The sequence below is a fragment of the Dermacentor albipictus genome, unplaced genomic scaffold (assembly GCF_038994185.2).
Source record: "Dermacentor albipictus isolate Rhodes 1998 colony unplaced genomic scaffold, USDA_Dalb.pri_finalv2 scaffold_12, whole genome shotgun sequence".
Taxonomy (NCBI): Eukaryota; Metazoa; Arthropoda; class Arachnida; order Ixodida; family Ixodidae; genus Dermacentor; species Dermacentor albipictus.
The window spans coordinates 14473304-14498894 of record NW_027225566.1 but is presented as its reverse complement, the minus strand read 5'-3'; the positions used below and the strand labels follow the sequence as shown (position 1 = coordinate 14498894).

General features: G+C 47.4%; 1 long non-coding RNA gene across 1 annotated transcript in view; it reads left to right on the top strand.

Annotated features, from left to right (window-relative positions):
* The first annotated feature begins 207 nt into the window (after positions 1–207).
* LOC139051480 (uncharacterized) overlaps positions 208–25591 on the top strand; it is a 187652-nt gene continuing 162268 nt past the window's right edge. Inside the window, exon 1 of the long non-coding RNA XR_011509386.1 lies at positions 208–325. This is a non-coding gene — a long non-coding RNA (uncharacterized lncRNA). The remainder of the gene's footprint in view (positions 326–25591) is intronic.

Genomic DNA, 25591 nt, shown 5'->3' with positions numbered 1-25591 from the left:
AGCTGTCGCCCACGCAAACACGGAAAGTGCCCCGCGAACGCGATCGCACCGCCGTCCGTGCGTGAGCATCCGGACAGCTGCTGTCGCGCGCGCGCTGTAGGTGCGCACACAATCTGCATGACGGCGAAGGCCGACGCCGGAGGAGGCGCGCTCGGTGGTGGGGTGGATGCTAGTCCACGCTGTGTACGATTACATTTGAACGGGACAAGAAAAAGTTGCAGCAATGATAGGGCAAGGAGGTCGCTGACGTTGCATTACACCAAGGCGCGCATCACCCCGAGGTCCGTATACGGACGTATATACGCACATATATGTCCGAAGAAAGGTAAGATTTTTAATAATAATTTTAATAGTTACATAACTAATATGAATGTGTAACTCGCCATACACTGCAAGTTACTCGTCCATATGCTTGTACTACAGTATTTTCAGCTTAATTTTTTTCCCAGAGCAGCCAAAGAGAAGAGCGGCCTTTCTCACAACATCATTACTATCACGTGGCCGTCAGATTTCATGCAAAGCGTAACAAGTGTGCTTACACATTGAATCATCGTGACAGTGAGCCTTCCCTTATGGACAAACCGACCAATCACTTATTACCCCCTCGGAGGTCATTAAGAAAATAAAAGTGAAATGAATTTTATTAACTATTTGGTTATTTGCTTTAGGGTGCATGTAACAGGTGCTTGATAATACTTGATAATAACGAAAGTCCATTGACTCGAACAATAGTGCGACGCTTGGACAGTACCCTTCAACATGGTTTGTGACAGTAAACAGCGCAGGAAGCCAAATCGCTTGTGGTGTGCGTTTCTCGCACGTCTGTCTTAGTTTTCTGCGCTGTCACAAGTCACAATAATTGTTCAGAATTTTGGACAGCAGCACCAATTTCGATATACCCGCCCCTTGTGGCATTTTGTAGTGCCGAACCTGCACAACGCCTTATGAGGGATGCGGTAGTGGATGGCCCGGGATGAATTTTTTTTCGAAAACGTCAGTTCGCGAGTGTATTTGCATTTTACACCTCTGTCTAAATACGGCCGCCGTGGCCGGTAATCGAACCCGGAACCACGTGCTAAGCAGCAGAACGCCACAGCGGCGGCTGGATGTTCGTACTGTAGAATGTGTCACGAAATACACTGTCATTCCAGGCAGCGCCGAAAGGAATTAATTGCAAAACTAAGATGTCTTTTTTCCCGCTGGCGGTGTCTCCATGGCCAAGAGGCACCCTCAGAGAACTTCCTCAGAGCTTCACACTGCGGCTTGTGCACTTGCGATCGATTTCTCACTAAATGATTGAAGGACTTGCTGGATGTGAAACGTATATATTCGGCTAAAGCACAACGTAATCGCATTTAGCTCTTTATAAACAGCAACAACAAAACTATCGGTGTTTTGTCTGGTGCAAAACGATAAGAGCGGCGAGCGCACTGTAGATAGGAAAAAACAATGAGAAGAGAAATCAAGCACGGGATACATTACAGAGATACAGAATAAATAGGAAAGGTACAATCATGAGGTCACAAAATTCGAGCACATTACAAACTGAGCCACTTTGTTGAGAACCCTGCAAGCTTTATTGGTTGTTATTGGCAAGACTCAACTTGGACGACAGATTTGCAGAGACGATGAGTTCGTACGAATTGAGCTTTGTTCCAAAGTAGGGCCCGTCTTTTTTTGGATTCGGCGCGGTGTCGGCTCGAATCTCATGCCATCCTGTCACTGCCGTATCTGGTAGATCTTCAGCGGCCAGTCATGTGTAAAGCATCTGCAAAGAAATGATGCATATTTCAATACGAATCCGCTATACTTCTCTTTAAAAGCTGCTCTTGACTTTCAGAGAGCAATATCCACGGTGCCCGGTGAAAGCGACGGATTGCGCCCCTGTGTTGCGCAGGGCCGCTGTATTGTAGCGATGCCTTATGCCTTATTCTATGCTATTCTTATCATCCACCACACACGGCCGCCTGATCGCGTTGATAATGTGGGCAGACCGTTGCTCTGACCAGTGGCGAAGCGCGAAAAGCCTGAAAAAGCATAGAATCGGAAAAGGCATCGCTACAAAATACCGGCCCAGGTGAAGGCTTGCCCTCCCTGTAGATAGCACTGCTTTATGCTTGTTGCGTACCTGGCAGCAAGCACTCCTCAAACGTTCCAACAATTTCAGTCAAAACTTTCCGGAAGCTTGTTTTTTTTTATTGATATGATATTGTCACGTGGTGGTGACGTGAAGAACACAGTAGCAATACTGTGATAGACAAAACTTACTTTTATTGGGCGAACCTGTGCCCACAAAACAGGCTACACTTATAGCACAACGATAGCGGCGAACACGGTCGGCGATCGTCGAAAAATCTGATCAGCGGTTCAAGCGCGTCGGCTTTTATACACAATCGTCGAATGTTCCAGACTAATCGTCGGGACCCGCGTGCCTTCCATAAAGTTCTACATCTTTCGCGTCAGGCGAATAAATCAGATAACACAAGGTTCGGCAACAACAGACTGCGGATAGAAGCATCGATAACTTTCCTGAAACTTCCAGAAAGCGCGTCCCGCGCTGTGCGATAAGATTTGTTAGGCGGTGAAACCTGGTCGCCCGATAAATATAAATACACGTGTCATTACCCCCCTCTTAAAAAGCATCGTCCCGATGCTACAAAGAGAGCGAAACACAAAGGGACACTTATTAAACATAAGTAACAAAACAACGAAAAGAAATAAAGTCCAAAGGTCAGTTACGCGAGGTCCCAAAGTTCGTCAACGCTGGTGGTACGGCTTGAGCCGCATAACGTGGACAATTTCAGGTCGTGAGCGGCGCCGCTGTGACAGCGAAATGCCGTCTGGCACGACCTCGTAGTCCAGTGCACCAATACGTCGGATGATCTTGTACGGTCCAAAATAGCGACGCAAAAGCTTCTCGCTCAGTCCTCGTCGGCGTATAGGGGTCCAAACCCAAACACGGTCACCGGGCTGGTACTCGACAAAGCGTCGTCGGAGGTTGTAGTGTCGGCTGTCGGTCCTCTGCTGGTTCTTGATCCGCAGGCGGGCGAGCTGTCGGGCTTCTTCGGCGCGCTGGAGATAGCTAGCGACGTCGAGATTTTCCTCGTCAGTGACGTGGGGCAGCATGGCGTCGAGCGTCGTCGTCGGATTCCTGCCGTAAACCAGCTTAAACGGCGTGATCTGTGTTGTTTCTTGCACCGCCGTGTTGTAAGCGAATGTTACGTATGGCAGGACGGCATCCCACGTCTTGTGTTCGACGTCGACGTACATCGCTAGCATGTCGGCGAGGGTCTTATTCAGCCGCTCCGTAAGACCATTCGTCTGCGGGTGGTAGGCCGTTGTCCTCCTGTGCCTTGTCTGACTGTAGTTCAGAATAGCTTGAGTGAGCTCCGCTGTAAAGGCCGTTCCTCTGTCGGTGATGAGGACTTCTGGGGCGCCATGTCGCAGCAGGATGTTTCGACAAAGAATTTCGCCACTTCGGTTGCGCTACCTTTCGGCAGTGCTTTAGTTTCAGCGAAGCGGGTGAGGTAGTCTGTCGCCACGACGATCCACTTATTTCCGGTTGTTGACGTCGGAAAGGGTCCCAGCAAGTCCATCCCGATCTGCTGGAATGGTCGGCAAGGAGGCTTGATTGGCTGTAGTAATCCGGCTGGCCTTGTCGGCGGTGTCTTGCGTCGCTGACAGTCGCGGCATGTCTTGACGTAACGGGCGACATCGGCGGTTAGGCGCGGCCAGTAATACCTTTCTTGTATCCTCGATAGCGTCCGGGAGAAACCGAGGTGCCCAGCGGTCGGATCGTCATGTAGGGCGTGCAGTACTTCTGGACGTAGCGCCGACGGAACAACAAGAAGGTAGTTGGCGCGGACTGGTGAGAAGTTCTTCTTCACGAGTAGGTTGTTTTGAAGCGTGAACGAAGATAATTCACGCTTAAATGCCCTTGGGACAACGTCGGTGTGCCCTTCCAAATGCTCGATTAGGGCTTTTAGCTCCGAGTCACCTCGTTGCTGTTCGGCGAAGTCTTCCGCGCTTATTATTCCAAGGAAGGCGTCGTCATCCTCGTCATCTTGCGGCGGCGGGTCAATGGGGGCGCGGGATAGGCAATCGGCATCTGAGTGTTTTCTTCCGGACTTGTAGGTTACAGTGATGTCGTATTCTTGTAGCCTGAGGCTCCACCGTGCCAGCCGTCCTGAAGGGTCTTTTAGGTTGGCTAGCCAACACAACGCGTGATGATCGCTGACCACCTTGAATGGCCTGCCATATAGGTAAGGGCGAAATTTCGCTGTGGCCCAAACGATGGCGAGGCATTCCTTTTCTGTTGTAGAATAATTGCCTTCTGCTTTTGACAATGATCGGCTAGCGTAAGCAATCACGTGTTCATGTCCATCTTTTCTCTGGACTAGGACGGCACCGAGGCCTAGGCTACTGGCGTCAGTGTGTATTTCGGTATCGGCGTGCTCGTCGAAGTGCGCAAGTACGGGCGGCGACTGCATGCGTCGTTTGAGTTCTTTAAATGCGTCGGCCTGTGGCGTTTCCCACTTGAACTCGACGTCACATTTAGTTAGCTGTGTCAGCGGCTCAGCGATGCGTGAAAAATCCTTGACAAATCGCCTGTAGTAGGCAGACATGCCAAGAAATCTACGCACTGCCTTCTTGTCGGTGGGCTGCGGGAACTTTGCAATGGCAGCTGTTTTCTGCGGGTTGGGGCGTACTCCGGATTTGCTGATGACGTGGCCTAGGAATAGAAGCTCATCGTAAGCGAAGCGGCATTTTTCTGGCTTCAGAGTGAGCCCTGATGACTTGATGGCCTCTAGTACTGTGGCAAGCCGCCTAAGGTGATCGTCAAAACTTTCGGCGAATACAACGACGTCATCCAAGTAAACGAGACAGGTCTGCCACTTCAATCCTGCTAAAACCGTGTCCATCACGCGCTGGAACGTTGCAGGCGCCGAGCACAGTCCAAATGGCATAACCTTGAACTCGTAGAGGCCGTCTGGGGTGATGAAGGCGGTCTTTTCACGATCTCTTTCGTCGACTTCTATTTGCCAATAGCCAGACTTGAGGTCCATCGAGGAGAAGTATTTAGCGTTGCAGAGCCGATCCAATGCGTCGTCTATCCGTGGGAGAGGGTATACGTCCTTCTTCGTGATCTTGTTCAGACGACGATAATCGACGCAGAAACGAAGGGTTCCGTCCTTTTTCTTCACCAGCACAACAGGAGATGCCCACGGGCTTTTCGACGGCTGGATGATGTCGTCGCGCAGCATTTCATCGACTTGTTCTCTTATAGCTTCACGTTCTCGCGGGGAAACTCGGTAAGGGCTCTGGCGAAGTGGTCGAACGTACTCCTCGGTGATTATGCGATGCTTGGCGACTGGTGTTTGTCGAATCCTCGATGACGTCGAAAAGCAGCCTTTGTATCGCCGGAGCAGACTTCTGAGCTGCTGTTGCTTAATCACGGGGAGACTTGGATTAATGTCGTAGTCTGGTTCGGCAACCATGGTCGTCGGGGTAGATGCGGCGGATTCCGAGAGGACAAACGCATTGCTGTTTTCCAGAATTTCCTCGATGTATGCGATCGTCGTGCCCTTGTTGATGTGCTTGAACTCCTGGCTGAAGTTTGTCAGCAACACTTTCGTGTTTCCTCCGTGCAGTCGACCGATCCCTCTTGCGACGCAAATTTCACGGTCTAGCAGTAGACGTTGGTCGCCTTCGATGACACCTTCTACGTCAGCGGGTGTTTCGGTGCCGACCGAAATAACAATGCTGGAGCGAGGCGGGATGCTCACTTGATCTTCGAGCACACTCAAGGCGTGGTGAGTACGAGGGTTCTCCGACGGTATCGCATGGTCTTCCGACAGAGTTATTGACTTCGACTTCAGGTCGATGACTGCGCCGTGTTGGTTGAGGAAGTCCATGCCGAGAATGACGTCTCGTGAACACTGTTGGAGGATAACGAAGGTGACAGGGTAAGTCCGGTCGTGAATGGTAATTCTTGCCGTGCACAGTCCAGTCGGCGTTATGAGGTGTCCTCCGGCGGTACGAATTTGAGGGCCTTCCCACGTAGTCTTAACTTTCTTCAACTGGGCGGCGATGTGTCCACTCATGACGGAGTAATCAGCCCCTGTGTCGACTAAGGCAGTGACTGCGTGGCCATCGAGAAGCACGTCGAGGTCGGTGGCTCTTTGTCTTGCATTACAGTTCGGTCTTGGCGTCGGATCACGACTGCGTCGCGTTGACTTGTGGCTGGTATGTGACGTCGTCAGGTCGTCTTTCGTCGTCGCATTCTTTCCTTCCAGACTTCGTCGGGACGGCGGCGTGTCGTTATGTCGTCGAGGTAGTTTCTTCGGCGTCTTCGTCGGCGGCGGAGGATCTTCGACAGTTCGACGGACAGCAACCGCACCTCCATCGGTTGCTGCTTTTAGTTTTCCGGATATGGGCTCGCTGACCGGCCCCGAGCTGGGCCAGTGTATGGCCGGCGCTGCGGCGACAGGTAGCGGCCTGGTGATGGTGAACGCGACGGTCGTCGAGAGCTCCACTGAGTAGCCGCGAGGTAGTCAGCGATATCGCGAGGGCGTTCACCTTGCTGCGGGCGCGGAGCGTTGACGGCGAAACCTCGCAGTCCCATTTCCCGGTATGGACATCGTCGGTAGACGTGACCCGCTTCCCCGCAGTGGTAGCAGAGCGGGCGGTGGTCAGGAGCGCGCCAAACGTCGGTCTTCCTCGGGTAGCTCCGCTGGGCGACGGGTGGGCGCGCTGTCGGCGGCGGCGGTGGTGGTCGACGGAATTGCGGCGTTACAGGGCCCTGGCGCGGTCGCTGAGGAGGGCCTTGACGGCGTACGACGGCGGCGTAGGTCATCGCTTCGGGTTGGGGTTGCGGTAATTGAGGTTGCACCTCCGGAACTCCAAGCGACCGCTGAACCTCATCTTTGACGATGTCAGCGATCGAGGCCACTTGAGGCTGCGACGAAGGGATGATCTTCTGAAGCTCCTCTCGTACGACTGCCCTGATAGCCTCGCGCAGGTCTTCGGAGGCCAGTGATTGAACTCCGGCATAGTTTGTAGCGTTGGTGCGGCGGTCGAATTGCCGGTTTCGCATCTCGAGTGTCTTCTCGATGCTAGTGGCCTCGCGAAGAAACTCGTCGACAGTCTTCGGTGGGTTTCGTACCATACCGGCGAAAAGTTCCTCTTTAACACCACGCATTAGTAGCCGGACTTTCTTTTCCTCGGACATTTCCGGGTCGGCGTGGCGGAATAGGCGGCGCATTTCTTCTGTAAAAATCGTGGTGGTCTCGTTGGGCAGCTGCACTCGGGTTTCCAGTAGTGCTTGGGCTCGTTCTCGTCGTACGACGCTTGTGAATGTCTTCAGGAAGCCGCTTCGGAAAAGGTCCCAGGTCGTTAACGTGGCTTCTCTGTTCTCGAACCACGTCCTGGCAGCGTCTTCCAATGCGAAGAAGACATGTCGCAGTTTGTCGTCGCTGTTCCAGCTGTTAAATGCAGCGACCCTCTCGTACGTCTCGAGCCAGGTTTCCGGGTCCTCGAATGTTGAACCGCGGAACATGGGGGGCTCCCTGGGCTGCTGCAGCACGGCGGGGGATGCTGGGGCTGCCATTGGGGTGGACTTGGTGGCAATCTTTCTGGTCGTCTCGGGCAAAAGTCCGTGCTCCGGGGGCAGTTGTTGAAGACGGCGGCTTGCTCGATGGTCAGGGACTGCGTTGGTGTTGTCTTTGCGTTCCGGGCTTGGATCACGGCTTGTCGGGGGCGTCCGGTACATGGACCAAAAGCACCTCCACCAGATGTCACGTGGTGGTGACGTGAAGAACACAGTAGCAATACTGTGATAGACAAAACTTACTTTTATTGGGCGAACCTGTGCCCACAAAACAGGCTACACTTATAGCACAACGATAGCGGCGAACACGGTCGGCGATCGTCGAGAAATCTGATCAGCGGTTCAAGCGCGTCGGCTTTTATACACAATCGTCGAATGTTCCAGACTAATCGTCGGGACCCGCGTGCCTTCCATAAAGTTCTACATCTTTCGCGTCAGGCGAATAAATCAGATAACACAAGGTTCGGCAACAACAGACTGCGGATAGAAGCATCGATAACTTTCCTGAAACTTCCAGAAAGCGCGTCCCGCGCTGTGCGATAAGATTTGTTAGGCGGTGAAACCTGGTCGCCCGATAAATATAAATACACGTGTCAATATAAGGAGATGTTGGCGCGCAATTTAAGGCGCCGGCTACTCCTTATCTCTTGGGTGGTTCCGTCATACATCATTCAGGGTTCACGGTTACATATCAAATAATCATTTCACACAAGCACCAGGACTTATAAAGCAACGTTTCCACAGGAAGACTATGGCAAATGTCTGCACACCTATGTAGTCGAAAGTCTCAAAAGTAGAAACGATACTGTCACCTAATAACACATTTTCGAGTCAGCGGGTCAGCGGGTACATACAATATACATGGCAAATGTCTCCACACTTATGTAGTCGAAAGTCTCAAAAGTACAAACGATACTGTTGCCTAATAACACATTGTCTAGTCAGCGGGTGGTACATACATCGTGTAAATATATTAGCACATACAGTCACAACAAAGCAGTCAACATAACATAATTCCCAAACAGATGGATATATAGAGTCACATTGAAATGAACAGAACAATGAAAGCACTAATAACGTCCAGCGATGCCGCTGTCTTCAAAGAAAGTCTTTAGTGCTTTTAAAGCGCTCTTCTGCAAGGCCGTTGTTGGCCAAGGGCCCAAAAGTTTCCTTAAACTGAAAGGTCTGCGGTCCAACTTACTCAGCGCTGATTTAAGTCGGCATCTTGGTGTGTCGTGATGTGGGCAATCTAGGAGGAGGTGATATATATCTTCATCTACAAATCCGCAATCACATTCGGGGGTTTCCGCTCGGCCAATTCTGTGTAAGAAATGCTTTGTGTAGGCAGTGCCTAGCCTTAATCGATGAATAAGCGTTTCCATAGTTCTATCTAATGACAATGAAAATTTGAATTCAATAAATGGATCAATATGATATAAGTCAGAGCACTTAGAATTCTGGTCAAACCAAGTGTTTCTAGACATGTTGAAAGACGTTGTCCTTATAATGCAGCGTAATTCATTCTTTGATATTGGGAGCGGAGCCGTATCATCTTTCAGGTGCGCTTGTCGTGCTGCTTCATCGGCTGCTGTGTTGCCAGGAATGTTGCAATGCCCTGGTATCCACTGGAATGCTACTGCATGTTTCGCTTCGCTTGCCTTTGTGAGGTATTTAAGTGTTTCATATATTATACTGTCGCTGAATGTTTTCCCCTTTGTGCTGCAGAGTGATGTTAGAGCCGCCTGTGAATCGCTGAAATTTACCCATTTTTGCGCTTCTGTTACTGACAATATAAATTTTACCGCACATAGGATTGCGAACAGTTCAGCCGTTGTGGACGAAGTCGCACGAGATAACTTAAATGATTCTTGTTTGTTGAGGTGCGGTATAATGAATGATGAAGTTGAAGAGGTTGCTGTACTGGAGCCGTCTGTATAGACGTGTGTGTATCCTGAATACCGCATATATATCTGGTATAGTGCTAGTTGTTGAGCAGCTTGAATGAACATGTCTCTTTTGCTGAATATCCCTTCTACTGACAATTCAATTTTTGGAACTGTAAGCAGCCATGGAGGATATTCGATGTCTGAGTTCCAAAATTCATTTTCTGGCAATATGTGAAGATTTTTTTGAATTTCTATATGAACATAACTTCTATCTCGTTTCGTTATGTCTAGAGCCAATGGGTGGTTTTTATGCTGCGTTTGAAGGCGGAAATAATGCCGGCATGTTTCTGTAGTTCGCATAACTGGAAATGGTGATTGGCGAGCCTCAGCTATTACAAGAGAACTCGAAGTCGCTCGTGGAACTCCTAGACATAGGCGTAGTCCTCTAGCTAAAAGTCTTTGAAGTCTCTCTTCTGACGTGTGGGAAAGTCCGTGTAAGATGGGCGCGGAATATGCAATTTTTTGTCGTATTAATGCATTGTAAACAGTCAGCATGGACGATACTGATCCGCCCCATGATGTGCCTGCAAGTCTGCGAAGTACAGTCACTATGGCATTGACCTCGTTTTCGAGTTTCTTTAAGTGGGGTGCCCAGGATAGCTGCCTATCAAGTATTATGCCAAGAAATCGATGCTGTGTGACAATCATTAGAGGGTGTCCTTCCAGATTAAGAGTGAAATTTTTTTAACACCCTCCGAGTGAAGGGCAATACAGCAGTTTTTGCATGTGATAGTACCATTCCCCTTTCTCTCAAAAATTGATTGATGATATTTATGCCGTCTTGCAATGCCATCTGGAGTAGTTGAGCTTTAGACCCAGATGTCCAAATACACACATCATCTGCATACAGTGAAAACTTTAACTGTGATGGCAGTCTTCGCGTTAAATCAGCCATGACGCAGTTAAAAAGGAAGGGGCTGAGTACGCTTCCTTGTGGTACTCCCTGTTTGACAATATGTTCAGCACTCTTTCCTTCACCCGTCTGAACAAATATTTTGCGACCTGATAAAAATTCAGAAATCCATCGCAAGGACCTGCCAGACAGACCAAGTTCCAACATGCTTAGCAGAACATGAACGTGACTAACGGTGTCAAATGCCCTCTTGATGTCTAGGAATACTGCTATCGTCATGTTTCCTCGTGCACGCTCGTGCTCCACACAGGTTACTATATCTAATATTGCATCCATTGTGCATCTATGTTTTCTAAAACCTACTAAGTAGTTGGACAAACACCTTCGTTTCATTACACCACCATTGAAGTCGCGCGTCAATCATTTTCTCCATTACTTTGCGTAAACAACTTGTCAAACTAACGGCGCGGAAGGATTCAAGGCACAAAGGCGTCTTACCAGGTTTTAAAATTGGTATGATTCAAGCGACTTTCCAAGAGTCAGGTACAGTTTCCTCTATCCATAAGTTATTATAGATGTCTAAGAGCGCATTTGTACCTGTCGGTCCGAGGTTTCTTAGCATATTGTACGTAATGCCCTCCGGCCCAGCAGCGGACTTTTGGCGACATGATGCAATTGCACATTGGAGCTCGTTTAATGTGAAAGTGTGATCTAATTGAGGATGTTGGGCCCAGTAGCAAGCAGTAATTTTTCGCTTAGCCAACTCTACTGAAATATCAAATTCTGCACATTGTGATGAAAAGGCAGATCTGGAAATTAGCTCACAAAATTCATCTGCAACTATTATTTCACACGTGTCCCGGGCTACAGCGAGAGCACGAAATGGGAAGCTTTGTGTTACAGGTCCGCTTAAAGAACGAATTACTAGAAAAATTCGTGGGACAGCCGTGTGAGGAGACAGCGTGCCGCAGAAATCGCGCCAGCGCCGTTTGCCTAAGCTTTCCATTCGTCTGCGCATTACATTGTGTATTTTCTGAGCGTTTCTGTATGCTTCTAAACTTCCGCTCCGTCGGTAAGCTCTTTCGGATCGGCGTCGGATGGCTCTTAGGTGTTCATATTCTCCGTCAACTGCAGCATAGTCTTTCGGTATTGGGACCTTCTTTGTGCATATGTTCATATTATCCTGCAAAAATTCTGTAAATTTTTCCACAGTTGCATGTTGGTTAATTTGGTCCGTTAGGCGGTACCGAAAAGCTTGCCAGTTGGTTAGTCTGCTGTAACGCCTGATATCATAGTGCATGCTAGGGTGGTTAACAAGAATGGGAAAATGATCACTTCCGCGCGTTTCCATATCTGTTGTCCATCCCACACCATTCACTAGATCATGTGAACACAGGGTAACATCTGTGCAGCTTGAGTAATTATATCCACAAAGGAATGTTGGGGACCCATCGTTTAAAACAGTCAAGTTGCATTTATCTATGGCGCATTCAATAACATTACCCCGTGCATCACAGTGATCACTGCCCCAGATGATGTTGTGTGCGTTGAAGTCGCCACATATAAATACATTAGAATGAGCTATTTTGAATATATCCACTAGCGCTTCTACTGAAATCCGGTTTGAAGGTTGTAGATATAGATTAATCACTGTTATACAGAGCTTGCCAAAGGATACTTTAGATGCGATGAATTCCGGGAAGTCTGAATCACTGGACTGAATTTGATAAGATGGTAGGTCCTATCTGACGCACAGGAGCACTCTGCTAACAGCACCTTGACGAGAAGTCTTATATATCACATAATTCGAGAGGCGAAAGTCGTCAGTGATTCCCGCCTCTTGAATGCAAAGTATTGGGAAGTTGTATTGCACAAGCAGTTTACGAAAGTCAGCGCACTTTCTTCGAAGACTGTTGGCATTCCACTGAAATATGGAGACATTTTTGTAGCGGTTATTCATGTAGTGCCTGCCGCAGTTTCGGCCCGGATTGTTGACACAACAGTGCTTCTAGAGGCAACAAGGCTTTTACTTCTGGTAGGTTGTTTGCTTCCGGCAAAGCAGATAGGATTGCCTTAAGAGCTGCGAAAAGCATTGGCAAAATCAGTTGTGTCACCGATGCTGTAGCATGTTCGCTATTAGCTGGTGTTGCTTCTGCAGTAGATGCGTAAGGTCGCTGAGAGAAATGTGTGGGAGTACAGGGGCTTTCTTGTGTATTACTTTCTGGCTGTTGTCCTCTGGGTTTCCGTAGTACTGATGCATAAGACTGGGCGCTTGACTGTGATCCTCTTGATTGGTGTCTTGATTGCACTGTTGGTTGTTCTCTAGAGGAGGGATATCTTGTTGGTGCTCTTGGCTGTGGTGGTTCCGGTGCCCGCTGAGGTGGGTGATCTGGCACTGGATGAACAATCTCGAGGTTTGGTGCGGGTTCATTGCGTCGCGGTTGTCTTCCATGAATTAGTTCATGTCGACGCATTTGCGCCGCTGCTTTTTTCTGTGGGCAGCCTGAGAAGGAGGCGGCATGGTTTCCCGCACAGTTCGCACATTTAGGCTGAAGAAGTGACTTGCACTGCTTGTGGTCATGGTCTTCTGAGCAGATTTTGCATCTACGTGTGCTACGGCAGGTTTTCGCCATGAGCCCGAATCTCTGGCAATTATAGCAGCGAAGTGCTGGTCCTAGGTATTCCTCGACAGGGTGACTGGTGAAACCCAAGTAAATTCTTCCAGGAATAGGGCGGTCGTCTCTGAAAGTCAGGATTACCGTGTGAAGTGGATATGACTTCACTGCTCCATCTTCTTGGCGGGAATACCTTATCTGTCTGCGTGCCGATATAACTCCTGCGTCTTTCAAGAAGTCTAGGAGTTGATCGTCTGTGTACTGCAGAGGCACATGTTTTATTTTCCCAACGTTTCGCGTGTACGACTCTGGGATGAATGGCTTGACTTCCAGGCCACCTACACTTGAGAGCATCAAAAGGCGTTTCGCCGATGCTAAGGAAGCAACGCTAACACTGAAACTTCCATCTCTGGTCGTCCTGAAAGACTGTACTTTCTCTTTGGCAGCAGAAACTATTTCGGCAGACACTTGGTTTGGGTTTACTTGCCAAAAAGTAGTACCTTCATTCGTTGGGCGAAAGACAACCGGAATGCCTTCGGCTCGCTTTTTCTTATACGTGACCACAGTAAATGGTGCATCTTCACCCATCTCTTCTTCATCACTTAGCTCATAAGTCGATGTTCTATCATCGTACTTGCCGTCTTCTAGGCGAGGTTTCTTGGTCTCGGCTTCACCATCAGCCATCATTCCTGCATTCGCTGAAGTTGATTCTGAGTTGGGGAGAACCAAACGTGCCGGCTTTATGAAGTTTTGTGACGCTTGCAAGGCTCCATGCTTTTCATTACGGCCCGTAGCGTCATTCATATGGCTTGTTACGTTTGGACGAGCATAAGGCTCGTGACGATGTTCTCGGCTTCCGACCACCGTAGCGGCGGGGTAATAGACAGGTCTTCAAAAAAGAAATGTCGTACCTGTAAGGCGCCTGGCTCGTCGAATCTTCACCCGATGTCTTGTTAATCAATCGTCGTCAAAGGTAACCGTAACTATCCAAAAAAACAGAAAACTCAGAGCACCACATAAAAACAGCGACCGAACAGATACACTTCTTCTTCTTCTTCCCTTTTCCGGAAGCTTTCATATCAACGCTCATGCAGTATCAAAAAGTCTTCGAGTGCACAAGCTTTATCATCCAGGAGAGATTCGTAAAGGCAGAACGATGGCCTGCCATCATTCTAAATCGAGAATGATGCACTGATGTTCGAGGCTAGCGCTGCTTTTGTCGTCTGTGCAGCGATTTTAACCTCGTTAACCCTGTGGTCACTAACTCTGTGAAGTCGACGAGAGGGAAGGTGATGCTTTCTCTGGCACCCGCCGTGGTTGCTTAGTGGCTATGGTGTTGGGCTGCTAAGCACGAGGTCACGGGATCGAATCCCGGCCACGGCAGCCGCATTTCGATGGGGGCGAAAACACCCGTGCACTTAGATTTCGGTGCAAGTTAAAGAACCCCAGGTGGTCGAAATTCCCGGAGTCTCCTGCTACGGCGTGCCTCATAATCAGAAAGTGGTTTTGGCACGTAAAACCCCATAATTAAAATTTTTTTTAATGCTTTCTCCGGCAGCTGACAACGGCGGCGCCCTTGTTCAAGTGCCGTTACGGCGAGCTGATGTTCATCAGTAGGCCTTGGCTTGCCCATTGGGAAAATCTCGTGCGACAAAATTTCGATTAACCTATACACGCCTACATTTGCGTTCACACTACGTCAAGCCTGCACGGTCCTGCTTCAGCGAGGAAGAAGGCATACCTAACGGAAGCACAGCAAAAAACTGCAGTAGGCTCGTATAATAAGTTGATGTTTATAGAATCAGCTTTCGAGAGGCGCCGCCTGATAATGCAAGTTGTGATTGGCAGCGAACGCTCACTTTTTTTATCGCATTTTGTACTAGATGAAGGAAGTGATTTGAAGCTCGTCTAAAAATGCTTTCTTAGAATCTCTCTTTTGTTCAGATAAACTAAGTTGAAACTGTCGGTTACGTGGCCAGCACCTGACATTGTCAAGAATAAATAGGCCAATAAGTATGGATATCGGTGACTCCTTATGAGCACAGTCTTTCGCATTGTTTTAGAATGACCGTGAAATCTTCTTACATGGATAGATTTTTTTAAAATTTGAAATGACGGGAATCGTTGCGATGTTTGGCCTGCAAAGCATCGTTGCTGGGCTAACCACTCCACATATATTTACACTATAAATTGCAGCTACGATATCAAGTGTTAAGAGTTTCTCTCATTTGTCAGCGCAAAGTGAAATATCTGGGTGCATTCGCTCACCTGGGTTGACCGACTTACCAGCAAACACAAAAATATAATTAACATAAAAAAGCGTGCTTGAAAATGACGAAGAAAACTAGTCCGCTCGCTGCGTAAGTGCCTTCTGGCGCCCCTGACCGCATTTTTATTGGCATATTAAGAGATTGTTCTCCAGCACATTTACAGTAATTCGCATTAAGTCGCATTAAGGGAGCAATTGCCATTGTTGGGACTGTATGCTCCTTTGATAATCACCAACTTCGAAATGCACTCCGTGTGTAGCCTTGCGATATAGGGCAGCACTACTCGAGAATCACATCGCGAATAGATCGACGCACTAGCTTCACGACAGTGTTGGCTTTCTGCCTTCATTGGTTGCATTACACTTGAATTTTGTAGTTCAGTGTCGCATTGCGTGTCTTTTCTTTTATTGCCACTCGCTCATCTCCTTCTGCCGTCCTTCTGAATCTGAACCAAATAAACTGTAAGAAGTTGGAAGTTTTCTCCAAACACCTCCAGTCTCCAGCCCCTCCCCCCCGCGCACGCACGCACGTAGGCGCACACACACACCCACCCACCCACACAGGGACACGCACACGCACACATTACGATAAAAGTTAATACTTCCACTGGCTTTCATTCCGCACCTCCCGCCTGTATCGGCCTGGCGAGCGGGCCCGATTCCACCCGTCCTCCTCCCGCCATCAAACGGCGAATCTTTCATCCGCCCAAGCTACGGCCAAGCCACAGTCATTACGGCAAACATGCATGCGGTGTACACGCGCAGTGCGCACAAATTCCTCCATCTCGCAGCTTCGCTCTTTTCTTATCGTTCTTCCTCTCCTCCTCGCTACTCGCGTTTTCTTCTTCCACACAATCGTGCAGCGCCTCTTACTTGCGCGCCCTAGAGCGCTTACGCGGCTGCTCGCCGGCAGCGCGTGCCCCGAGCATTTGAGGGTGCGAGACGAGGCGTCGAGGCAGAACGGAATAGGGTCACTCCAATTGGAAGCGTGAAGCCCCCAAAACCTTTCCGCCGCTGCGCAGCGCCTCGCGGCTGAAGCGCGCGCTTGGGGTGTTCGTGCCGCGGTGCTGCCCTGCCTTGCGGCGAAACACGTTTCTCCACGCTTTCGCGTCCGTTGGGCGAGAGAACCACTCGCTCTCCCTTTGTTCTCGCCTCTGTGATAGCTCGTTTTTCGCCGCTGTTGTAACGAGCGAAATAACACACACACACACACACAAAAGTTTTTCTGAGGAAACTTCCCATTCATTTGTTTGCGCGCAAGCGTTCGCGTTATTCCCTTGTGCATGGTATGCAACCTAAATGACGGTATGTAATCTGTGCTGCCATCTCTCGTCGTCTGAAGCGAATTCTTTGAGTTTAACGCATTAAGAATGTAGGCCCGGTGGCGTAGATCGAGGCGAGGTGGAGAAGCACGCGAAAGGCCGCGATTTCTCTTGTTTCGAACTAATAACGCGGAACAGAAGCAGGTGCAGGCGTTCTTGGTTCCGACTGGCTGGCACGAGGCTGGGCTTATGCACGCGCCACAGGGGTGCGAGGGAAATTACATTAAGCGTCCATGAAATTAACTTCGGATGTGATTTGTTGCTTCACACATCGGTAAGTACTATTAAATCCAAAAGTGTAATACTGGAGCACAGTGCTTATATATATATATATATATATATATACATATATATATATATATATATATATATATATATATATATATATATATATATATATATATATATATTTATATATATATATGGATATATATATATATATATATATATATATATATATATATATATATTACTGCGTGCTACTAGAATCAGATGATGTGGACCCTCGGATTCAGTGGGACATATCCCCAAGCTGCCACTGCGTGGTCTCACGACGACAACGTGCCTTGCTTGCGGTTGGCAGGGTTTCATGTTGGCCAGTGCTTAATATAAGCCTTGTGAATACACCCTGTAAATCGTTTCCCTAGTGGGTTTCCACGTAACAATATATATATATATATATATATATATATATATATATATATATATATATATATATATATATATATATATATATATATATATATATATATATATATATATATATGTATATATATATATATATACAGTGAAAGCTCGTTAATTCGAACTTCAATAATTCGAATTTATGGATAATTCAAACTGTACGATTTGGTCCGGCCAAGCTCCACAGAAGTCTATGTATAAAAAATTCCGTTAATTCGAACGCGAGAACGTTCCCTCACGGATAATTCGAACTACGCTCACCTGGCACACGGCCAGAGAAAAGCGCCTACTGCCTACACACAAGGCTGTATTGCCTCCGAAACGGAGAGAACGGCGAGAGAAGGCAAAATCGGAAAAAAATCTAACCGACGCGGGGTCAGCCAGAAGGCAGTGGCGGCTGCCGCCTCTCCGTTCTACGTAACCTCCAAGACTTCTTGCCCGTTGTGAATCTCGGAGGCTTTGCAAATCTTGTACAGCTGCTAATGTTGTGCGGGGATGGCACGGCAAGCGCCAAAACACAGCGAATCAAGTACGTCGCAGCTGCGCTTGCAATCAAGAACCAACGAATCAGGGCCTTCGCCACCTTCACGTGTTCAGCGTCTTTGTCTCGGCAGTCTTCATCGGTTGTGCACCTCTGTTTTCAGCTTAGGAGGTATCGGCCGTCGCGAATCATTGTGATAGTGTTAAGCCTCGGCTAACGTTCGTTTCGGTGGACATCGGTGGTGTGGCACAGTCGGACCCAGAGCTTCGACTTGAAGATGGCGTGTGCCCGCGGCACACGCCATCGCTTTCTGACACGCCATATTTCTGACATGCCCTACTGCTTCCAAATCGCAGTGTACTGTTGCTCTCCTTCACTTTCATTAGTTCGAACTTTCGTTAATTCGAACTGAAGCGGCTTCCACTTGCGGTTCGAATTAACGAGCTTTTACTGTAAATATATATATATATATATATATATATATATATATATATATATATAAACGAGAAGAAAGGGGGTTAACCGAGGGACCCGATTAACTCGGTTAACCCCCTTTCTTCTCGTTTATTACATAACGAGGGTCTCGAATCCGGCAACATTGATGCCTTCAGGTAGCATATGTGGGTTTATTGACCAGTTGCCTTCACCCGAAAAGATCACGTTCTCGTGACGCCTGCGGCAAAAAAGACGTTCCACGTCCGCCGCCAAGGTCTGTGAGTGGGGGCGCTGGCTAACACTCCCAGGGTTCTTCTAGTACACATAAATACCCAAGAAAGTGGACGGGGAAACGCCGCCGCGGTAGCTCAATTGGTAGAGCATCGCACGCGACATGCGAAGGTTGTGGGTTCGGTTCCCACCTGCGGCAAGTTGTTTTTTCATCCACTTTAATTTCCATTAATTTATCATTACTTTATTTCATTTATTAAGCACATGCAATTTCCCCTATGTTGTACTTAGTGTCAGTGTTTGTTGGCTTCTCATTATATGACTATATATATATATATATATATATATATATATATATATATATATATATATATATATATATATGCACGAAGCTCGGATGCCGTAAATTTGGTGCGTAGACTTTCTGACGCCCACTCTTTCAAGTGTACGAATTTTTTCGTTCGCGTTTGCTTTAAAGGGACCCTGAAATGATTTTGATGATATTTTAGAAGAGCGCTGCACGGGCCGGGCCTGGCGTAAAAGCTCGGGCCCAGCCCGGGCCGGGCTATGGCCGGGCAAATAGTTGTTTACTCAGATAGTTGTTTACTCGGGCCCGGGCTGGGTTCCAGCCTAGAACCTTCGGGCTCAGGTGGGGCCCGGGCCTGAGTCAAGCCCGGATTAAGCTCTGGCATGCTATTTGCATCCAATCCCAGACCAGGATGAATTTTTCCTCGACTGCACAACTTTTTTTTCAGAGAAACCCGTATGGATTTCTTTTTTAGCTGCCTGTTACATTCGAGTTGGTGACAATTTTTCCTTTTATGTGCCTTGCTCCGCCTGGAGGGATTCCGCAGAACTGACTTGCCGTATTCAGTGCTTCGAGTTGTCGACTAATTAGCCCTCGCTCTGCGATCTGCTACGCTCCTCTGATTACTTACGATGGTAGAGCCAGCAGCCCGGAAAAGCGTTGGTCCCGTGTTCAAATTCCGGGGCAGGACGAATTTTTTCCTCATCTGCGAAGCTCGGTTTCAGAGAAACCCGTATGAGCATCCTTTGTAACTTCGGGCTACATTCAGGTGGATGGCAATTACCCGTGTCAAGAACCTTTATCTACCTTGGGGGACTCCGCCTAGAACTGATTCGTTAATAAAAAGCGCTTTTCAACATTCTTTCAAGGTTATTGAGACCTCGGACTCCTTGAGGTGATCGTGCACAGGCGAGAGACGGGCGACCTGAAGTTCGGATGGAGGCAGCTGGACAGGGGCCACGGGGCGCCTGTAAATAACTTGAAGCGCGTTAGGGTGGTTGAAAGCGGCAGCGAATTTCAAAAGTGGCAAGGCATCGGAGAGTCAGATCAGAATGACCAAGAGTTAGAAATAACTTTGCATTGGAATGTCGTTGAAAAGATTGGAAGGTATTTCAATGGTGGGAGAGTCGCGGAAAAAAAAATTCTAATCGACTGCTTTCAGTTGTTCAAAGCGTAATTTGTATTGCAGCCCCCCCAAAAATTATTGACATTAGTTTCAGTACAACTAGTTACATTCTTCCGGAGCAGAAGACGTGCCTAAACGCTGAGTGTTTTACAATGTCTTTTTTTTTTTTTTGCCGCAGAAATATGTGTAGATTTTCGGCTGGAGTTTTCATACGCCGCTTAGCAGCGGCCTTTGGGTGCTCATTTCAATAGAAAAGCGAGAATGAAATACAGTTTAAACAAATTCTTAGAGTATTGAAATAAAGGGGTACCATGTAAATTCTGAAATATTCGTTAGCAACTTAATCTGTGTGTTAAGCGATTGTGCAAATCACTACTGGTTTTCATTACCCTTCTTCCCTATTTGTTTAAGAGAGTTGAAAATTCTGCCGTAGTTTATCGCACAATCAGTCGAAATAATTAAATTTTGCGTTTAAGTGTCCATTGCTCTTATATATATATTATAAACCTATGCGGATGCCGAAGAAATGGGCAACATTGGCGAGAAGGATGTGAAATCCAAAACTGAAGAACTGACTCTCACCGTGCATTTTATTTTAAATGTTACTTTCTCATGCTGAGCGATTAAGATCACGGGGTCACAGCCTTCTATACGTTTTTTTTTCTGGCACTAGGTGGCTTCGCTGCAAATTTAAGTAAAATAACAGCGATATCATACCCCAAGTTGGCGAAAAAAATAAATAAAACTATGTTGCCTACGCTCTGCATGTACAGGGCTTAACAACCTACAAGAAAAGACAGCAGTAGACGTATACGTCCAGCTTAGCTGATATTGCGAAACAAGAATGCCTAAATTGTCGGCTGAAAAATTTACACCTTTATAATGAAGACGAATAAAGCCACAATGATAGCATGTTCTGTGTGAAAATATGACGGCGCATGAGTGTTACGTATGAGCATCAGCAATTTCTGTTTAATGAAAAAAAACTCCTAGTATTATAGTACTTCTGAAAGCCAATAGACCACCGTATTTAAATTTACGTTCGAGCCACATTTTTTGGTTTGCGTTCCATAAGTGTAATATATTTTAATTTAATAATTGCGTGTTACGTGCCAAAAACACGATCTCATTAGGAGGCAAATCATAGCGCGGGATTTCGGAATAATTTGCACCACCTGGGGTTGTTTAACATGCACCTAAATCTAAGTCCGGACAGGCCGCCATTGGAATTTGAACCTGGCAACGTTTAACGCTAGAACGTTATCTAGTGAGGCGAGTCTAGCAAAGCTATTGGAGGAATTAGTGGGCAGTAAATGGGATATAATAGGGATCAGTGAAGTTAGGAGGACGAAAGAAGCATATACAGTGCTGAAAAGCGGGCACATCCTGTGCTACCGGGGCTTAGCGGAGAGACGAGAACTAGGAGTCGGATGCCTTATTAATAAGGATATAGCTGGTAACATACACGAATTCTATAGCATTAACGAGAGGGTGGCAGGTCTTGTTGTGAAACTTAATAAGAAGTACAAATTGAAGGTCGTAAAGATTTACGCCCCTACATCCAGTCATGATGACCAGGAAGTCGAAAGCTTCTATGAAGACGTGGAATCGGCCATGGGTAAAGTCAAAACAACATACACCATACTGATGGGCGACTTCAATGCCAGGGTAGGCAAGAAGCAGGCTGGAGACAAGTCAGTGGGGGAATATGGCATATGCTCTAGGAATAGCAGGGGAGGGGTTATTAGTAGAGTTTGCGTAACAGAATAATATGCGGATAATGAACACGTACTTCCGCAAGCGGGATAGCCGAAAGTGGACTTGGAGGAGCCCGAATGGCGAGACGAGAAATGAAATAGACTTTACAGTCGACGCTAGCCCTGGCATCATACAAGATGTGGGGGTGCTCGACAAGGTGCGCTGCAGTGACCATAGGATGATAAGAACTCGAATTAGCCTAGACTTGAGGAGGGAACGGAAGAAACTGGTACATAAGAAGCCGATCAATGAGTTAGCGGTAAGAGGGAAAATAGAGGAATTCCGGATCAAGCTACAGAACAGGTATTCGGCCTTAACTCAGGAAGAGGACCTCAGTGTTGAAGATATGAACGACAATCTTATGGGCATCATTAAGGAATGTGCAATAGAAGTCGGTGGTAACTCCGTTAGACAGGACGCCAGTAAGCTATCGCAGGAGACGAAAGATCTGATCAAGAAACGCCAATGTGTGAAAGCCTCTAACTGTACAGCTAGAACAGAATGGCAGAACTTTCCAAGTTAATCAACAAGCGTAAGACAGCTGACATAAGGAAGTATAATATGGATAGAATTGAACATGCTCTAAGGAACGGAGGAAGCCTAAAAGCAGTGAAGAAGAAACTAGGCATAGGCAAGAATCAGATGTAGGCGTTAAGATACAAAGCCGGCAATATCATTACTAATATGGATGGGATCGTTCAAGTGGCTGATGAATTCTATAGATATTTATACAGTACCAGTGGCACCCACGACGATAATGGAAGAGAGAATAGTCTATAAAAATTTGAAATCCCAAAAGTAATGCCGGCAGAAGTAAAGAAAGCCTTGGGAGCTATGCAGAGGGGGAGGCAGCTGGGGAGGATCAGGTAACAGCAGATTTGTTGAAGAATGGTGGGCAGATTGTGCGAGAGAAACTGGCCACCCTGTATACGCAATGCCTCGTGACTTCAAGCGTACCGGAATCTTTGAAAAACGCTAACATAATCCTAATCCATAAGAAACGGGACGCCAAAGACTTGAAAAATTATAGACCGATCAGCTTACTGTCCTTTGCCTACAAAGTATTTACTAAGGTAATCGCAAATAGAATCAGGAACACCTTCGACTTACATCAACCAAAGGACCAGGGAGGATTCCGTAAAAGCTACTCAACAATAGACCATATTCGCACTATCAAAAAGGTGATAGAGAAATGTGCGGAGTTTAACCAACTCTTATATATAGCTTTCATTGGTTACGAGAAAGCGTTTGATTCAGTTGAAACCTCAGCAGTCATGGAGGCATTAAGGAATCAGGGTGTAGACGTGGCATATGTAAAAATACTGAAAGATATCTGTAGCGGCTCCACAGCCACCGTAGTCCTCCATAAAGAAAGCAACAAAATCCCAATAAAGAAAGGCGTCAGGCAGGGAGATATGATCTCTCCAATGCCATTCACAGCGTGTTTACAGGAGGTATTCAGAGACCTGGATTGGGAAGAATTCGGGATAAGAGTTATTAAAGAATACCTTAGTAACTGGCGATTCGCTGATGATATTGCCTTGCTTAGTAACTCAGGGGACCAATTGCAATGCATGCTCACTGACCTAGAGAGGCAAAGCAGAACTGTGGGTCTAAAAATTACTCTGCAGAAAACTAAAGTAATGTTTAACAGTCTCGGAAGAGAATAGCAGTTTACGATAGGTAGCGAGGCACTGGAAGTGGTAAGGGAATACATCTACTTAGGACAGGTAGTGACCGCGGATCCGGATTATGAGACGGAAATAATCAGAAGAATAAGAATGGACCAGCAACACTCAAACACATGCTGTGGGAGTGCAATGTAGTTATAGGAGGGATGGCAGTTACTCCGGAGACCCTGTCGTCGAGGTGGGCCGCCGCTCTGCGCAGCTCAGACCTCGGAATCCAGACGTGGGCAGTCCAGCAAGCCCGTGAGGCGGCGTTGAGGCAGGGCCTTGACGTTCCTCCATGGGAGACCTGAGCCCGGGTCGCGTTAAACCTTGCCGGACGTACAAGAAAGTTGTATCCATCCATCCATGGGGTGCGTTTGGCAGGCATTCTCAGATCATGAACAGCAGGTTGCCATTATCCCTCAGGAGAAAAGTTTATAACAGCTGTGTCTTACCGGTACTCACCTACGGGACAGAAACCTGGACGATTACGAAAAGGGTTCTACTTAAATTGAGGAGGACGCAACGAGCTATGGAAAGAAGAATGGTAGGTGTAACGTTAAGGGATAAGAAAAGAGCAGATTGGGTGAGGGAACAAACGCGAGTTAATGACATCTTAGCTCAAATCATGAAAAAGAAATGGGCATGGGCAGGACGTATAATGGGGAAGGAAGATAACCGATGGTCATTAAGGGTTACGGACTGGATTCCAAGGGAAGGGAAGCGTAGCAGGGGGCGGCAGAAAGTTAGGTGGGTGGATGGGATTAAGAAGTTTGCAGGGACAACGTGGCCACAATTAGTACATGACCGGGGTAGTTGGAGAAATATGGGAGAGACCTTTGCCCTGCAGTGGGCGTAACCAGGCTGTGATGATGATGAAATCTAAGTGCATGGGTGTTTTCGCATTTCGGCCCTATCGAGATACTGCCCCCATGGCCGGATTTTGATCCCGCGACATCGTGCTTGGCAGCTGAACACCATAGCTACGAAGCAACCACGGTAGGTTTCCATAACTGAACATCGCAATGATTATATGAGATTCTAAAGTAAGATGAAATGGCTAGCAGTGGGCATGTAAGTGTTCACCTATGCCTTGGCTCTACACTATCGCACAACTACTTCGAAAGTGTAGTACGGTTGTTCATATTAGGTTTTAAAACACGAGCATGGTGATCAAAGGATTTACTTTTTTTTATTTAGCAGCAATCTTAGCGGCAAACTTCATGCATTTAAATCTGCCTCTTGCAAAAAATCTTCAACTTCTAATACATCGTCCTTCCTAAGGAGTGAACAGGAGTTCTGCCACATTCGGGGGCAGTTTCGAGCCCTGATTCTTCCCTATTTTCTTAACTGTCCATTGCATATGTTTGTATGCAGATCGAATAATAATTTGTGCGGGTTTGGCTAGTGATGAAATGTTTCTTTCTGTCAAAGTTATGGAGTAGCCGAGAAGAGGGGACGCAGGGCAGATAGCTACATTTATGACGCTTAAAGAACCTCCGGCGCCCGTTGATCACATCACCGTACCTTCACAATAAGCGAGAACTTGATCTAGCTTCGTATATGCTCAATGGCTAATGGGTCGAACCGGGCCGAGCCGGAATCTTTTGAATTAGGGTGGGTACGGGCCATGTTTAATATCATCGGGCCGGGCTCGCGCGGGCAACGCACCACACGTGGGCCAGCGCTGACACTGCCCAGTCCTGAAAAAAAGCAGCCTGCGCGGTGCTGTATTTTGCACAGTTGGACTGAGTCGTTACGGTAGGTCCATCTGATCATTAAATGACACATTGAACGCTCCGCGTAAAGCGTGTAATTAATTATAAGGTTTTAAAAATCTGCATCGTTACCGATTGCAGCGGCTTCGCTATCCTCAGTTTTCAACCGCCCCATCCCAATTGACACGTTTGGCGCAACTGAAGTCACTTGGGCGAGCTATCCCATCCGCTACCCAGGTTGCGTCATTGATAATTTTACCAACCTGATAGTGAACAAATGTTTTTCGTAGTACTGCAAATGTTCATTGACTTCTTTCGATAATAAAGTAACAAAGAGAACACACAACGACGATTTATCACTATAGACGTAAGCACTTCTGGCACACAGAAAGTGTCCTCTGCTCGTCTTGCAACGTGCTCCGAGCCGACGCGAGCTGCGTGGTAAGGGTTGGTCTCGATCTCCTTTTTTTTTTTCGCGAGCGCCATGGTTCGCCTTAGTTGCGCTGTGAGTTGCAAATCTAGCCATCGGTGACATGTCAAGCTGCAACATCGTGTCCCTCTGAGAGG